Consider the following 18,171-nt stretch of genomic DNA (forward strand, 5'->3'; position numbering starts at 1 on the left):
TCGTGGGGTATCCTTGATCATGAGGAAGGTTAGAAATCAGCCTACAACTACAAGGGGGGAACTTGTCAATGATCTCAAGGCAGCTGGGACCACTGTCACCACGAAAACCATTGGTAACACATTACGACATAACGGATTGCAATCCTGCAGTGCCCGCAAGGTCCCCCTGCTCCGGAAGGCACATGTGACGGCCCGTCTGAAGTTTGCCAGTGAACACCTGGATGATGCCGAGAGTGATTGGGAGAAGGTGCTGTGGTCAGATGAGACAAAAATTGAGCTCTTTGGCATGAACTCAACTCGCCGTGTTTGGAGGAGCTGCCTATGACCCAAAGAACACCGTCCCCACTGTCAAGCATGGAGGTGGAAATGTTATGTTTTGGGGGTGTTTCTCTGCTAAGGGCACAGGACTACTTCACCGCATCAATGGGAGAATGGATGGGGCCATGTACCGTACAATTCTGAGTGACAACCTCCTTCCCTCCGCCAGGGCCTTAAAAATGGGTCGTGGCTGGGTCTTCCAGCACGACAATGACCCAAAACATACAGCCAAGGCAACAAAGGAGTGGCTCAGGAAGAAGCACATTAGGGTCATGGAGTGGCCTAGCCAGTCACCAGACCTTAATCCCATTGAAAACTTATGGAGGGAGCTGAAGCTGCGAGTTGCCAAGCGACAGCCCAGAACTCTTAATGATTTAGAGATGATCTGCAAAGAGGAGTGGACCAAAATTCCTCCTGACATGTGTGCAAACCTCATCATCAACTACAGAAGACGTCTGACCGCTGTGCTTGCCAACAAGGGTTTTGCCACCAAGTATTAGGTCTTGTTTGCCAGAGGGATTAAATACTTATTTCCCTCTGCAGAATGCAAATAAATTCATATACTTTCCACAATGTGATTTTCCGGATTTAATTTGTGATGTGCTATCTCTCACTGTTACCAATAACCTACCCTTCAATTATGGGCTGCTCATGTCTTTGTCAGTGGGCAAACTTACAAAATCAGCAAGGGATCAAATACTTATTTCCACCACTGTACATGTTTCCATGGCGACTGTTGCACGCGCTTGTGTTCAACACTTTTTTGCACACATTATTTGCTTACAACTTTATTGCATTGGACGTAAACATCTTTGTAAACTTGTGTTTTGAAACTCTGCGCACGGAGGTTTAAGGAGTGACTCTTACACACAGCTTACATCAGTCTCTAGTATGTGTGTGTAATGAGCTCTCTGGCACATGGATTCTCCATTACTGAGCTCTAGCTGATCTTCTGTGGTCAGTTTTCTGTACTCTATGTTTGCTGACACCCTGCTGCATTTGCAGATCTAAACCTTGCCTCACCCATTTCCAGAGAAAAATCTGCTTCTAACTAAACAAAGATCACAGCAGAGAACAGAAAGATGACAAGATCAGCTAAGAAAATGGCCAAGTACGAAACTCACATTGTTAGTTTTGGCGCAAACTATGAAGAAAGATAGAAAGGTGTAATTTGGGTACTATGGTGTTACAGTGCCTTACACATTTTAATTGTCTCCAACAAACTGCACTTTAAACCAGTTTAAAGATGAAAAAGTGTAATTATCTTTAGTAACCTTAGAATACAATAAAAACAGGAAACTTCAAACACACTGCTAAGACCAGTGAGGAAGGTGCTTTAGTAGTAATGCCTCTGTATTTACTGAACACCACATTGTAGGTTATGAGAGAGAGGCCTTGAAAATGGATGGGGACGAAAGAAAGAGTGAGGAGAGAGGCCATGTAGGGGGAGAATATAGAGAGAAAGGTGGGGGTTGATCTGCTTGCTAGACGTAATACACTAAAATCAGTCAGGGATATTTCATACTTGACTGTCTTCCAACTCCCTGTGGAACGGCAGAAAAGTGCAGGAAAGCAGGTTGGCAGCTCCCCAATCCCTTTAAGCGTGCAGCTCTTTCTTAGCTGAGATCTGGCACTCACTGCTCACATGATATCTCTCCTGGGCAACCAATAGAGTAAAATACAGCTTGGTGCTCCCTTACTTACTTTTGTTTCACAAATTCTTTCCCTTTGCTTGGTTCTTTAACAGGTGAGATTTTTCATTGTGAAATGTGAACTGTAACATAGAGATGGCTGTATTTGTAATGACTATCATCATTGTTACCATCAGACCCCTTCATCATTTTCCTTTGAAATCATGAAGATTTTTTTTTTTAATACAAGTGTGTGGCATTAAGTATTTCCTGTTCTTTTTTTTCTCTAACCCAGGCCTCCCTTACTTATCTCCTCCAGTCATACCAACTGGATCTACATATACAGAAAGTCTAATTACCCCCTTCCAGCTTCTGATTTAACTTTTGCTGAAATGGGGCCTGCTCACCTGAAACTGCCAGTGGAAAGGTTGCCCATAACACACAGTAAGTAACTGAATGTAGAACCCATCCACACCATCATTCACAGGCCTAACAGAGTTTCTGAACCTTCTCTGTGCTTACAGGGTGTCCTATTTCACATGTGCCAACCACTGAGGGCTCTTGATATGGGCAGAAACTACAAAAGATATATTAACTTCTAACTGGTTCACTTATCCCGCTAGCGGGAGCAGCATCTGATTGAGAACATTGAACAGAGATAAATGAACCAGTTATTTATGGATATTTTTCTGTGTTCCTAGTGTAGTGTTCAATGCATTGAAAATCTGTTAACTTGAAAAGAAAAATTTATATTTAAATAAAGCGTTTTTTGGCTACAGCGAATAGATTTTTCATAGCTGTGGCCTCAGGTTTTTTTTGCCTATGATGAAGAGAGGACCATTGTGTCCATTTAGCTTGTTGAGACCTATTTTATAGTCTCTAAGCTCTTTGAGGCTTTTTCCCTGATTGTCATTTCGTATCATGTGGATTTTTGTTTTCTTTTCTGAATTTTGATCTTTATCCACACCACACATTATTTTTAGTGTATTCTTATGTACATGCTAATATATGTGTGTCTATATGTATGTACGTATGCATCTGTGTGAGTTCATATCTGTGCAGGCCTTGAAACAACATTTATGCAATGTAATCAAAATACTTTTGCAAGTAGTATTTTTCTAAAAAAAAAAAAAAAGAAGTTTAGCTGGCTCATGTTTCCACCAGGAAAAAAGTACAAATAAGCCCGACCAGACTCTTTCTCACAGTCATGCTCTGGAAATGCAATAACAGAGAGCAATCTGGAACACACTAGCAGTGCCACATTCAGAGCTTTTAAGCTAAGTGCAGTATGATTTAAGTGCCAGTCATACTCATGGCTCTAGGAATTTGGCACGTAACAGTGCTGCTTTTATGGTAATTCTCAGGCTTTTGCAGATCATAATATGGCATTCTTATGATAAATGGATGGATTTGGCATATTATGATGTGGTATTCTTGTGGTAATGTAAAGGATTTGGCGCAAAATAGTTTTGGCATTTTTACAATTAGGGGTGGAAAAATATTTAGAAAAACTGGGTGCCAGCCAAAAGCTGTAAGAGCATGGGAAACATTTCTTTTGCTTAGAATTTAATTTTTGCTTTTTTTCTAGGTTCATGTTTTTTTTGTTTTGTTTTGTTTATTTTACTTTTTTGGCTCATTTTTACGTTTTGTTCTATTTTGGTTTTACTTCCCTTCCTCTTTTCCCTTCAGCCTTTCTCTGACCTTCCCTGCTTTGTTCAGGTTTACCCCATTCTGTGCCAGCAGACACTGGGGTTTCCTATAGCTGTGGCTGTGGGCCCTGTTTACTAAGATGAGCTAGCGTTTTTAGCGCGTGCACAAAATTACCATTCGCTAACTGTGTAGGCGCCCAAAGGAATATTGTGGGTGCCTACACAGTTAGAACGCGCTAATGGTTAGCGCATGCTAAAAGCACTAACGCGCCTCTAGCGCGGCTTAGTAAACAGGGCCCTTTGTCTCTAACTTGGTGCAAACCACTTTGGAGTAATCCAAGAAGCTGCCTTGGTTCAGGTAGCAAGAAGATGCATAAGCAATTATTTGCAAATGATATTCTAGTCATTTGCATGTGTTTTCTGGCTGCATATGTTTTAACATCAAGGCATGGGAATTTACACCAGCCATACGTGCATTTACATCTTAATGTATGTGCATTTTCAAACATTTGTGCTAATATTCTATATAAAAAGTTGTCACTTTTCCTTATTAATAGGTTTATAGGAGGCACCATAACTAGCGGTCACCTTGTTATAGAATTACCTTCCACATGCATTATATTGGCAACACATGTAAAACTGTCCTGCCAGTAGAGTGATCTACATTTCAATTAGTGCAGTTCTGGACACCAGTAAATTTTTTATTGTGGTGAGCTAGATGCCCAGAATTTTCCACCCCTGTCCATAGTTGTGATTTAGATTTCAACGTGCTATATACCCCACTGCAGCTCCTTGTGATCTTGAACAAGTCACTTAACTCTTCATTGCATCAGGTATAAACTAAGGGGCCCTTTAACAAAGCCGTGGCAAAAAAGTGTCTGTAGCATGCCCTTACATGGGTCTTTTCCGTGAGTTAAGGCCACTTTTTGCTGCGGCCGAAAAATGGACAATTTTCTATTTTCTACGTTGATGGCCACAGACTAATGCTGGTATTAGTGCATGGCCACCACTGCGTGGACCCTTACTGCCACCCATTTTGTAGGCAGTAAGGGTTCACATGCGAAGCACGTGCTAATCAGTTAGCATGCGCTCTCCACCCCCAGACATGCTGTTACCATGCACAGTTGTCACAAGTACTGTGGGACACCTCAATGTGCCCCACGTTACACCATTTTAAACTGCGGTAAGCACACATTAATGCTTACTGTACTTTGATAAAAGGGCCTCTAAGACTGTGAGTCCAGAAAAATACCCACTGTACCTGAATGTACACCATTTTGATAGCTTTCAGGCTTGTAGGTGGTATAAAAGAAATTAAATAAATAATAAATAAATATTAGTATGAGTAAGATACATTCCAGTTTGTTGTTCATTCGAGAGTAAAATGCAGCTAAGTACAGACCTCAGCAGGTTCAAATTCTTCTCAGGCATTTTACCCTCACTATCTTACTATCTGTTTGAGTTTTAAGCTCTTACTAAATTCCAGTTGAGTTTCTGATCAAAACAACGCTTATTTCAGTCTAAAAAGATGACAATAAAACCATATTCCCAACTCTGGAAACTGCTTTACTCAAGCGAGTCAGAGTTCCAAAGTACATCAGTGTGCTTTAGCCAGAAGGAACAGTTTATCACTAACATTCAGTCCCATGAGAGTTATACCCTGTCACTGCCACCTGGGCACGTTATGCATCTGATAGAGGCACTTCTTTCATACATAAAATTTATATTCAATTGCACAGCCTGATGGACTAAAATTATACAATTTTTACAGTATATTCTGTTATCAGGAATTCATGGTCGTGCATAAGGGCTTCCCACCACTTTTGGTTTTTGTACACAAAATATATCTTCTTTCAAACTAAAAGGAATTCACTTAGGGGCCTTTTCTACTAAGCGGCAGTAAGCCCAATAGGAGCTTACTGCTTGGCAATCCGGAAGTACCACCGTCCCAACGCGGGCGCCAGCAGTAGTTCCAACCCCAGCACGTGGCGTTTCCGGCACCTGCGGGAATATTCAAAAAATATTTTTGCTAGGGGTTACCCGAAGGTAATCAAGCAGTGCCGTGCGCTACCCAATTACTGCCGGGTTACCATGGGAGCCCTTATTTCCACCTCAATGGGCGGGGGTAAGTGTCCCCCCCCCCCCCCCCCCCCCCACATAGCCATGCAAAAAAACAGCAAACTTACTGCATGGCCATGTCTTTTGTTCAGCCTTTTTACCCTCTGCGGCATAAAGAGCCCCGGCCACTATCGCAGGGCTCCTTTTACCACAGCCTAGTAAAAGAGCCCTTTAGAGAGACCACTGCATTGTCTGGACTGTCTACCTAAATCAGGGGTTCTCAACCCAGTCCATGGAACACACCCATCCAGTCAGATTTTCAGGACACCCACAGTGAATATGTATGAATAGATTTGCATACAATGGAGGCAATGCATTCAGATTTTTCTCATGCCTATTTATTGTGGATATCTTGAAAACCAGACTGGCTTGGTGTGTCCTGAGGACTGGATTGAGAACCCCTGCTCTAAATAGAAGTAGCATGTCTTGGGCCTGACATGGAGTATCCCTTTCCCGCATCGGAGAGATCTGGAACTAAGTGAGCAGTTCTGTCTAATAATAATACCTAAAAGAGAGAGAAAGCACAAAATTTATCTCCTGCATTTTCAGTAAATATCCTGAAAACAGACCTGACTGATTTTTTCCCATTAGCGTGTGGCCATTACCACGCAAGCACATATGACATCTCTTTTGTAGGTGGTAAGGGCCCACGTGCAAGTCCTGTACAAATCAATGCATGACAATGCCCACATGCTAACCAATTAGCATAGCCACACCCACTCTCTGCCCCCAAACATGCCCCCAGTGCTAAAATATACATTTTATTTTTTAGTGCGTGGGTAGCAAGTGCATATGCAAAAACTATCGTGTGACGTCTGAGTACGCCCCGTGATAGTGCATTTTAACCTGTGGTAAGCATGTATTAGTGCTTACCGCACCTTAGTAAAAGGGCACTTTAGTGCAGAGCACGGTGCAAATTCTTCACTATGATTCAAGACAGATATACATATGAAGTATCACATACCATGTGTAATGAGTTTATCATGTTGGGCAGACTGGATGGACCACACAGGTCTTTATCTGCCCTCATTTACTATGTTACCACATTACTATGATGGCATCCCTATGCAGAAAGAAGGTTAGTGCACAAAAGAGTTGTGTCGACAGAAGAATGCAGCAAGACAACCAGTAACATTCCCTAACACAAGTTGATTGAAAAAGCAGCAGAGAAACAGGTGCCTGTCGGGACCGATTACGCTCTCAGATAAATGGGATGATATTTGTTTTTGTTAAACTGTTGGTCATTTTGGTTTCATTATTGTTAAATATAAAAAGAAAATTTTTTCACACATAATAGTTTTTTCACATATAGCACAAATCGAGGAAGGAGGGGTTTTTTGGTCTATGATTACTTCAATCACCAGAGGGATTTGCTGATATCTAAATCACTATGTTTGATCATTTTTATTGGCAACAATTGCATCGAAATAGAACACCAATATGAGCAAAAAACTTCCAAACCAATACAGCAATGTTGAATTAAGGTATACAAGAAACATTACCCTCCAACCATTCCAACTAAAAGAAATCTCCCCCACCCTCCCTCTATCCACTTGTGAGCTATTTAAATGTTCAAGATGAAATTTCGTGCCCTAGAGGGCATAGTTAACCACAACGGTTCCCATAACGTGCGAAACTCTACTCCCTCCTTGCTGTCCAACGATTTCACTCGGCATCTGTCAGGCCGCATTGTTGAATCATCTGTGCACGCCAACATGCAAGAGGTGGCATTAAGTCTGACCGCCAGGATTTCAGAATCGTTGTAATCCCAAATAAAATTGTCCACTGCACATATCTCTTAAAACCTTTAGGCGGCGTCCCTGTAAATTTGTAACTGAAAAATAGTATCAAAGGTTCACACACCACAGAGCATCCCCACTGTGACTGCAATGAGGAAAGGCCAGCTCCCCAAAAGAGCTGCACCAGAGGGCAGAGCCAGAACATGTGCCCCAAGGTATCTAAATCACTATATAGTGACATATCCCAATGATTTATGAGACCTTTTCCTCCTAGCTGAATATCTAATATATTTAGAAGTGAACATTGAAGTCTACTTTTTTGGTGTATTGTTTGAACATATCAGTAGACGACTGGGAGCCATTATTCACAAAGAGTTGTGTAGACATTAGTACACTGCTTGTTTAAATGCAATGGTAATGAAGGTATTAACTATTAAACCTGAATGCAAAGATTCATTCAGAAGACCCGAAGGTGAGCACATGATTTTCTAGCACTGGGGCTTTACATGTGGTCTGAGGCGGAGTAAATCGTTAGCTGCTAGTATTAGTGATGGTTTCAAGCCTAATGGGCAAGCAGGAAGTACCCAAAACTTTTTCTTGTTTTATTGAGGGGGGTAAGTCAATAAAAATAAAAAAAACCGGCTGGGGAATGAGAAGCTGAGGTAATGGTGTTGCCAAATGCAGGGTTAAGTGGGAGGTGCTTAAATAATGACAATGTGCTCAACTGCATCCCTTCTCCCCCCTCCCCCCCCCCCCCCCCCCCCCCCCAAGCCACAAACTTAATACCTATCACAGTTGTACCCACAAAACATACTGAACATGGAGCAAAGGCCGACTGGTATTTCATGTGTCCTGTGTGATACCCTTCCATGAGCTTCCTTAATTCATTCTTTCCTAAAGGTTAATCTCTCAAACTATTGGGATTTAGGGAACAATAAATAATTGCCTGGAAAGGGTTGAAAAGAAAGCTTTGATGGCCTTGAAATTTAAGATATCTAGTCAGTCCCTCATAGGCAAGGGGGGGGGGGGGGGGTCATAGGTGGTTGTGATTCCTTTAACCAGTGGTGTGCTGGTAAATTTTTAACAACAGGCTCTCTCCCTGGTCCACCTCGGGGCCCCCCCCCCGTCCACCTCTGCCCCCCCCGTCCACCTCTGCGCCCCCCCCAAATTGCAGAGCTGACTATAGCCGGGGGGGGGGGGGGGCAATGCATTACTCTCTCCAGGAAAAAACTATTAAATGATCCCAGGTTCCAATCTAATTCATGTTTAATGTGGGATAAAATGCCATAAATAAGTAAATAAATATAAACTTTTAATGTTGAGCACCTGATTCTCAAGGTGAACATATTCCAAACACTATAATGAAAATAAAATGAGTTTTTTTCTACCTTTGTTGTCTGGTGACTGTTTTTCTGCTCATGCTGGCCCAGTATCCGATTCTGCTGCTATCTGTCCTCTTAACTCCGTTTCCAGGGCTTCCTTTCCATTTATTCTTTCCTCCTTTCTTCTTCATTTCTGGTCCTCAGCTTCTGCCTATTTTCTCCATCCATTTGCAGTTATTCTCCTCTCTTCCTTTTCCCTCTTCTCATCTCATTCCTCACTCTTCCCTCCCCTCCACCCATATCCAGCATTTCTTCTCTCTCCCTTCCCTCTCCTCCACCCATGTCCAGCAACCCTCCTCTCCCCTCCATGCACCCATGTCCAGCAACCCTCCTCTCCCCTCCATCCATCAATGTCCAGCGACCCTCCTCTCCCCCCTGCCCTCCATGCACCCATGTCCAGCAACCCTCCTCTCCCCTCCATGCACCCATGTCCAGCAACCCTCCTCTCCCCTCCATCCACCAATGTCCAACGACCCTCCTCTTCCCCCTGCCCTCCATCCACCCATGCCCAGCAACCCTCCTCTCCCCTGCCCTCCATCCACCCATGTCCAGCATTTCTTCTCTCTCCCTTCCCTCTCCTCCACCCATGTCCAGCAACCCTCCTCTCCCCTGCCCTCCATCCACACACCCATGTCCAGCAGCCCTGCTCTCCCCTGCCCTCCATCCACCCACCCATGTCCAGCAACCCTCCTCTCCCCTGCCCTCCATGCACCCATGTCCAGCAACCCTCCTCTCCCCTCCATGCAACCATGTCCAGCAACCCTCCTCTCCCCTCCATCCACCAATGTCCAGCAACCCTCCTCTTCCCTGCCCTCCATCCACCCATGTCCAGCAACCCTCCGCTCCCCTCCATCCACCAATGTCCAGCAACCCTCCTCTCCCACCTGCCCTCCTCTCCATCCACCCACCCACCCATGTCCAGCAACCCTCCTCTCCTCTCCCCTGCCCTCCATCCACCCACCCATGTCCAGCAATCCTCGTCTCCCCCCCTGCCCTCTCCGCCATCTTCCAGCCCTCTCCGCTCCCCTGGTCATCCATCTTCCGTCTGCCCTCTGCTCCCCGATAGTTGCCCTGCTGGTTTCCTTTCTGCGCTGCCGCCGCCGTCCTGCCTTTAAAAAATTAATTTTCCCTCGAGGCGCGCCAGCGTTGAAGCGAAGGCAGCAGGCTCAGCTCGGTTCCTGCCTTCGTTCCGTTTCTTCGCATCATGGCTCCGCCCTTGCCTGACATATTTCCTGTTTGTGCAAGGGCGGAGCCATGATGCGAAGAAACGGAACGAAGGCAGGAATCGAGCTGAGCCTGCTGCCTTCGCTTCAACGCTGGCGCGCCTCGAGGGAAAATTAATTTTTTTAAGGCAGGACGGCGGCGGCAGCGCAGAAAGGAAACCAGCAGGGCTACTATGGGGAGCAGAGGGCAGACGGAAGATGGATTTGCGGGGCGGGGAGCGGAGGCGAGCCGGCTCGCACGGGCCAACAACCGGGTCGCAAGATGCCAGAAAATTTAACAAACGGCTCTTGCGAGCCGGTGCGAGCCGGCTCCAGCACACCACTGCCTTTAACCCTCACACCTTTAAGGCACTGACAGAATATGGCACATTGACTACTCTGGAAACAAACAGAGCAGATCAGTAGTAGGTACAAACAAATCTTTATTGACATGTGTCTGTGAGCACACTGCCATCTCCTGGAGAGCATTTTGATCACTGTGTAGTGACTGTGCTGTTTTTGGGGTTTTTTTTTTAACCTACTATGGTGCTACATCCAAGGGCATTAATCATTTGGCAGTGAAGATCAGTATATACACCTCATAACCCTTGATGCAGCCCCTCTGTGGGCGAAAAACGGCCTTTGTCAGGCATTACATTAGGCTGAAATTCTACAATAAAGATTTGTTTGTAGCTACTACTGATCTCCTCTGTTTGTTTCCACATTGGAGTTTGCAAATTGGCTGCCTAGTTGCATCTTGGCAAAAAATTGACTACTCTGCCAGGCTCATGGACAGGGGAAAGAAAGTAATACCATGCAACTGAAATCCGGACACTGGCCACCCTAAAATTTGGTCCTCTTTCTTTGTTCTTCTCTCCCCTCCACCCTACACACTACACCATGCAAACAGAAGTCTGAGGCAGTTTGCTGTGGCCTCTCAGGATAAATCCTGGTCCCAAACTAACAAATTTGATGTGTACTCCTACCCACCTTCCCAGGTTTACACCAGGCAGCTACCCAGGTGTGCAAAAAAGGGGGTTACATATTTATATTCCAAAACTCCAGCACAATAATCTCATATGTGGATTACATCAACATAACACAAACACAGTACAACCCCCCCCCCCCCCCCCCCCATATAACAGATCATAGAAAATCAACATCCAACTGAACATAAATCAATTAAAAACAAACAATAATGAGCATTTGCCTTTTATAAAAAAAAATCAGCAACTGCTAGCAGGAATACTCCAGAAAGCTGTGCATGGCAATATAAATACTGTGAGTCTTCAATGGATTTGTAAAGCTGGGTAATCTAACAGCTACAGGAAGGCTGTTCCAAAGTCAATGTTTAGTAATGGAAAAAAGCACACTGCTGAATTAATTAACATTGATTAATGCATTTTAAGGGAAATTATATAAATTGATGCCTAGATTTAGGTAGCAAGAACATATGTAAATGCTGGTATTCTAGTTGCTTATGTGTATGTGGACACATGTATGTATGAATGATCATTTTCCAGCTGTAAAGTGTAAGCATGTGCCAAGACACAGTGGCATACACTTTGCAAGTGGAGTTTGGGCAATGCATGGGTGGGGTGTACATTTACATATACACATATAAAATTTTATAATCTGCATGTGTTCTTTTGCAATCTAGGCGTGAGCCTTTACAGAAATGCCTGCATCTGCGATGTAGGTGTGTGTAAGGTGACTTACTCTAGCATTCTGTACAAAAAGTAGGTGCCTTCTTTTCTTCATAGAATAGACTTCAAATAGAAGCTTTCCTAGCACCTAAATCCAAGCATCCCCTTATAGAATTACTCTCAAATTGCACTTGCCAACTTGTCACGAATGAACTTTAACGCTACACCACTCTATTTCTTATCCCGATAATAAATTCTCTATACTTGACTACTAATCTACTTGTTCACTTATGAACATTTAATGCAATGCCAATTTGTATTTCCTCATGCCGGAAATGGCGATCGCCATTATGGAATAATGTAAGCCACATTGAGCCTGCAAATAGGCGGGAAAGTGTGGGATACAAATGCACAATAAATAAATAAATACATTTTTTAATTTTATTTTGCATAGTCATTCACCTTTTTCTCCCTTCTCATTGTACCAGCCCTCTTAAGTACTGGGGCTGAGAGTTACTCCAAAGGTAGGTACATAAACAATCTGTGGTGTCTATGGCCTAATTTACACTTCTACCCTCTACAAGGATGGAATGTTGATATGCACAGCAAGGAATACGGGTGGCAATACTTGTCTATAAAATAAAAACTCCCTTTAATGGACACTCCAATAACGAATAGTTGTGTATGAAAGAAGATAAAAAGTAAATGGTAAACTATATATAATCAATTTAAATAATTGAAACAATTATCATAACGTTTAATCAAATAAAACGTTCTAGGTCTCCTTTGCATAGTTTCATGCACTTCAAACTCCAACATTGCACTCTCTCACTGAAAAAATATAACTACAAAGTATTCCTCACTCCTGATGATGGTGCCTTTGTTGTTTCTTTATCTCTTGCCTCCTTCTACTCTGTAGCTCTCTCCTCCTCCTGAACTTGGTGAATATGTTGAGGCAAAGATTTTGCCCTGTGGATCTCCTTATTTCTTAGTAGGTGGCAGCAGAATTTCTGTGCTCTTATCCCTTCATGTTGGTAGATGATTTTGTTTGGTGCTTCCCTATGTTCCACTAGCTCCAACTTCAAGACTCTTCCCCATTGGGGACTCTCAGAAGGCAGCAGCTTCACTCTGTTCTCTCTGAATGAGGTTCAGAATCCAGTCTTCTCATGACCAGACCTTCATTAGGGTGCTCCAGGCTGACAGTCCCTGTGCTTAACTCCTCCTTTTCCTTTCTCTTATTCCCTAGGATACTGTGCCTAACTTGTCTCATCCATGTAAACAATTCCCATTACCTTTGCCTAATTAACTCCCAGGCCATCATTCAGTATCTATTGGGAAGCTGGTTTCTCCTGCTGCCAAGCAACATTGGCTTGCGAACCACTGAACGATGTGTAAGAAAACACCAGAAAACATTATCAAAGTGAAAGATAAAAATCCACGTTTTCTGCCATCCTGATTTGGAAGGCATGAGCTGCTCATTGTATGATTTCATATATATTAATGAAACTTAGCAAGAATCTCTTATCATTGTAAGCGTTTTTTGATCTATTATTTTAATGTTATACTGAAAACTCTGAAGCAAAGATGAGCACTTTTGGCATTAGAAGATAAATGAGCAGCTCTTATTTATTTTTTTATTTTTTATTTTATTGCATTTGTATCCCATATTTTCCCACCTTTTTGCGGGCTCAGTGTGGCTTACAATACATTATCAAGCCAAAAGGGTGTAACATCTATGCCACATAGTTTGTCCCAGACACAGTGAATCCATGTGTTTTTAGCTTCACTGATGACTTCTTAGAGACGCTGTAAGTTCTAGAAGAAATGTTTTGAGATCACTGTCTGGAATTTGAATTTGGAGTGTGAAGCAGCATAAAACACTTGGGACAGGTAGACTTTGGAGCTGAGACAGAAGATATTGCAGTAGCACAAGTGGATGACAGCAAGCCAGGTGATATTGATATGGTTTATGGTTTGTTTTGCACTTGCTATATCATCTAATGAGTAGGTCTAAGCAGTGTATAAGTTAAAACAAACAATAAGAAAAAAGAACTCCAAAGTAAAACAGTAAGGAAATACATACAGTATAGCCATACCAAACAGGCAAAACTTGCAGTCAGGAAAATTGATGTCTGGTAAAATGATCCATAGAGGAGCATTTTTGAAAGGACGTCCAAATCAGAATAGAGACATTCACCTTATAACGTTAAAAAAAAAAAATTGTCTATCCCACATGGATGGACGTATGTGTGCAGTGGATATTCAGCATTAATAGCCATTTTACTAACTGGAAAGTTCAACAAATGAATGGCAAAAAAGCTGGGACCAGGGGAGTAGCCAGAAAACAGATTTTGGGTGGGCCTAGGCAAGAAGTGGGTAGGCACCAAGTGCCTCCTCCCCACCCAACCACCACCAAAAAAAAATCTCAGCTAGTAGGAAAATGCTTCTTTCCACCTTGGCAGTCTGCAGCAAGCATTTGCTAAAAACTAAGCATGTGCAGGTGCTGGTATCGTGGAGAGTAGCATTTTCGTTACCATCAGGGGGAAGTCTTCAGCTGGTGAAGCTTGAGATCCCCACCAGCTACTGCTAAACGTGTGGTACTGTTGGGTGGGCCTCAGTTCTAAGTGGGTGGGCCCTGGCCCACCCAAGCCCACCTGTGGCTACGCCACTGGCTGGGACAAGGATGTGTATCTGGCACATAGCCCTACCAACAGAGCAGAGGAGCAGCCTAGTGGTTAGTGCAGTGGACTTTAAACCAAGGAACCCAGGTTCAAATTCCATGTTAACTTTTTTATTTTGTAATTGTGAGCCCTCCAGGAACACGAGGCTGCTCCTCAAACTTGCTTCCGGCTTTGCTAGGAATGCCCATAATACCTGAAGTTGTCATAAAGCTTAGTGTATCCCCTCTCAGTAAAATTTTCAGAGAAGAGGGAGGGGGCAGCAACCACTGGAGGATTAAAATAAGGGGGTGTCAAACTCTCCAGTGGTCAGTTGCTCAATCAAAGCACCTTTCTGTAAACTAGATGTGACTGAAACAGTTCTAACTTAGGACATCCTTCTTTTTAGACTTGGACATTTCTTCCCATTCAGCAATCGCTGTTGGACGTCTTGATTTTGGGCCCTTCCTTGTCCCACCCCAAACACACCCCCTTGCTATTTGGGCGTACTGCAGTATTGGGTGTCCCTTTTCTGCCTTTGTAAAATCAAAATTTTGATGTTTCAAGTACATGGACGTCCATTTGGGTATTTTGAGATGTCTATATGTTTTGAAAATAAGCTCCATAGTGTATTTTGATTTTCAAAAGGCATTTGACAAAGTCTTTGATGAGAGACTTTAGAAAATGAAACAGTCATGTCGATAGTCAATGCTCTTTTCTGGATTGCAAACTGGCTAAAAGTCAGGAAACAAAGAACAGGACTAAATGGCTGGTTATTCACATGGATGAGGGTCACTAGTTGAGTCCTAAAGGATCTGTACTGGGACCTGGACTGTTTAACATATTCAAAGATGATCTGAAGGAAAAAGTGACAAATGAGATGATCAAATTTGTGGGCAACACAAAATTGTTCATTAAATCAAAAGAGACTTTTGAGGTCTTGCAGATGGAATTTAATATGGACAACTGAAAAGTGATGCACATTGGGAAAAGCCATCCTAACTACAGGTACAAAAAGCTGGGTTCTGAGTTAGAAGTCTCCACACAAGGAAAAGATCTTGGAGACATTGTGGAAAATCATATGCGGTCGGTGGCCCAACTGTTTGGGGAGGCTAAAGGGGGCGGGGTTGGAGGTGGAGCTTAAATCCATAATTGTCTGATAACACTCAGAAAAAATAAATAAAAATAAGTCACAATAACTTTTATTATGGATGAAGAAGACTTCTCCTGGCTTGCCATATTTCTCAAACATCTTGCGTAGCTCCTCCTCATTGATGTCTGGGGGCAGATTTCCTACAAAGAGGTGGCTGTGTTGTGTATAGGTCTTCTCTCCTGGTTTTCGGAAGTTTGTCAGATCAATGGTGAGACCTTCATTGACGCTCTCAATAGAGGCCTGCTGCCCACTGGAAGGGGAGTGAGGCTCCATCTCCTCCTGCTCCTGGTGTTGTTGGTGCTACTTCCTTGGAGTATGGTTTTGCTGATCCATCCTGAAGCCCCTGTTGCCCTGCATCATCATCTTCCCTCTGTCCCATCTGTCGTTTCGGCCCTGCATCGCTCCCCACCCCCCAGCCGCGTCTTGTCTCTGTCTCCGAGCCGACCTTTCCTCCTCTCTCTCCGCTGTGTCTGGTGCACCTTGAACTGGATGGAACCTTCCTTCAACGTCTCATGACGATTTTCAACCAGATAGAACCTTTTCTCAATGGCTCGCGCCCTCCCACGCAACACAGCGACCAGGCCCGGACTCATGGTTCTGCCCTCGCGGAAACAGGAAATACAAGGGCGGAGCTATGCAGGCAGCTGAGGGCAGACGGGAGATGATTGGCGTTGCTACGTGGCTGGAGAGCGGCCGAGATTCGGAAGCCTGCAGCTCGCGGGGTAGGGGCAGCGGTTGGGCTGGGGAGGCTTAGCCTCCCAAGCCTCTTATACCGTGTGCCTATGTGGACAATACATTGAAATTTTTAGCCCAGTGAGCCACAGCTGCTAAAAATACAAATAGAATGCTAGGGATTACTTAGAAAGAGATAGAAAACAAAACTGAGAATATCATTATACCTTTACACAGTTCCCTGGTATGACTGCACCTTGAGTACTGTTGTACAGTTCTGGTCACACCATCTCAAAAAGGATATAGAGGAACTAGAAAAGGTTAGAGAAGAGTTATTAAAAGGGATAGAACAGCTCCCTTATGAAGAGATGCTAAACAGGTTAAGGTTGTTCAGTTTGGAGAACAAGACAGTAGAGAGGGAAGTTTATAAAATCGTGAGTGGGGATTTGGATCCAAGATGGTGGCGTAGTGGGTTACAGCTTCAGAAGTACCCAGACATACTATAAACTACTGCTGCGAAAGGTCTCTGAACCCCCTGTGTGATGGGGAAAAGGAGAGGAAAGGTGCAGGATTATCCTTCAATCCCCCACCGGGACCCATCTTTCACAGCAGCCGACGCTGGAACAGTTTGGGCTGACGACTGGACCCAGATAAGCTTCCTCCCCTGCTATCGGAGCCAACACGTCCGCGTTGGCCAGCAGTGTCGACGGGGTTTCTCTGATCCCCGTCCAGCGTGCAGCTCCCCCACAGCCAGGAGGGAATGGTATGGAAATAAGTCCTGCGGCTCAGCTTCCAAATGAAGCGGAGCCAAGCGCGCAGGGAAGGAACCTGCCCATGCCGAGAGAAACAGTTAAGAATGGCTTGGTGGAAGAACAACTTGCTGTACAAACTTTGCCTTTACAGATAGTGAGTACTCTGAACCAGATTCTTAACGCTACCCCTCCTGTCCTTTCTTTGGGGGCTTCAGTAAAACCTGCCGTAGTGACAATGGAGTCACTCTGGGATTTGACATTTACTTTACAATGTTCTTTGCAATTATTGACTACTAAAAATACTGCTGAAATTAAGGTACTGTCTGAAGCAGTCCTTATTCAGGCACAGACAACTGCCCAATAATCTTCTGAAGTGAAACAACTAGATAAAAAATTACAAACACTGGAAACTTTGGGACAAGTCTCATTTAGGGAGAGGAATTTTACCTTTCGTCGATTAGAATATTTGGAGAACGAATCTAGAAAACTCAATTTGAGACTAACCAATTTTCCCAGACCACCTTTAATAACATCAGTAGATATGATAAAGAAATATTTGGTTGAAATTTTAGGGATGCCAAGTGACTCACTGCCTCCTATAGTTCGGGCACAATATTTACAAAGTAATATAAAATCAGTTGGTGGAACTTCTCAACCCCAATTAGGAGATGGTCCAGCTTATTTTCAAAAGAGAAAGACGCCCATATTTCGACCCAAATCGGGAGATGGGCGTCCGTTTCCTGTGGGCGCCCAAATCGGTATAATCGAAACCCGATTGTTGGCATCATCAACTGCAGTCCGTCACAGAGACGAACAAAGATCACGGGGGGTGTCGGAGGCGTGGCAAGGGTGGGATTGGGGCGTGGTTATCGCCCGAGGAGAGATGGGCGTCTTTAGCTGATAATCAAAACAAGAAGGGCGTTTTTAACGAGAATTTGGTCCGCTTTATTTGGACCCTTTTTTTTCAGGTCCAAGTCCCACAAAAGTGCCCCAACTGACCAGATGACCACTGGAGGGAATCGGGGATGACCTATCCTGACTCCCCCAGTGGTCACTAACCCCCTCCCACAAAAAAAAAACACTTTACAAACTTTTTTCCCAGCCTGTATGCCAGCCTCAAATGCCGAACCCACCTTCATGACAGCAGAATGAGTTCTATCCTCTGACAGCCTTTCCCTGGTTCTGATGAGGGTCTCGGGTGAGTGTGACACCTTTTCTGTTAAGGGCACTGTAGAGTCACATCAGCAATGCA

General features: G+C 43.9%; 1 protein-coding gene and 1 long non-coding RNA gene across 2 annotated transcripts in view; one reads left to right on the forward strand and one right to left on the reverse strand.

Annotated features, from left to right (window-relative positions):
* DNMT3A (DNA methyltransferase 3 alpha) overlaps window positions 1-18,171 on the reverse strand; it is an 806,037-nt gene that overhangs the window by 635,494 nt on the left and 152,372 nt on the right. The gene's annotated exons all lie outside the window — the stretch shown is intronic.
* Window positions 83-11,861, forward strand: LOC115467002. The gene is made up of 3 exons (XR_003941630.1): window positions 83-94; window positions 10,657-10,663; window positions 11,780-11,861. It is a non-coding gene; the product is annotated as an uncharacterized LOC115467002 (long non-coding RNA).

The sequence above is a fragment of the Microcaecilia unicolor genome, chromosome 3, assembly GCF_901765095.1.
Source record: "Microcaecilia unicolor chromosome 3, aMicUni1.1, whole genome shotgun sequence".
NCBI lineage: Eukaryota > Metazoa > Chordata > Amphibia > Gymnophiona > Siphonopidae > Microcaecilia > Microcaecilia unicolor.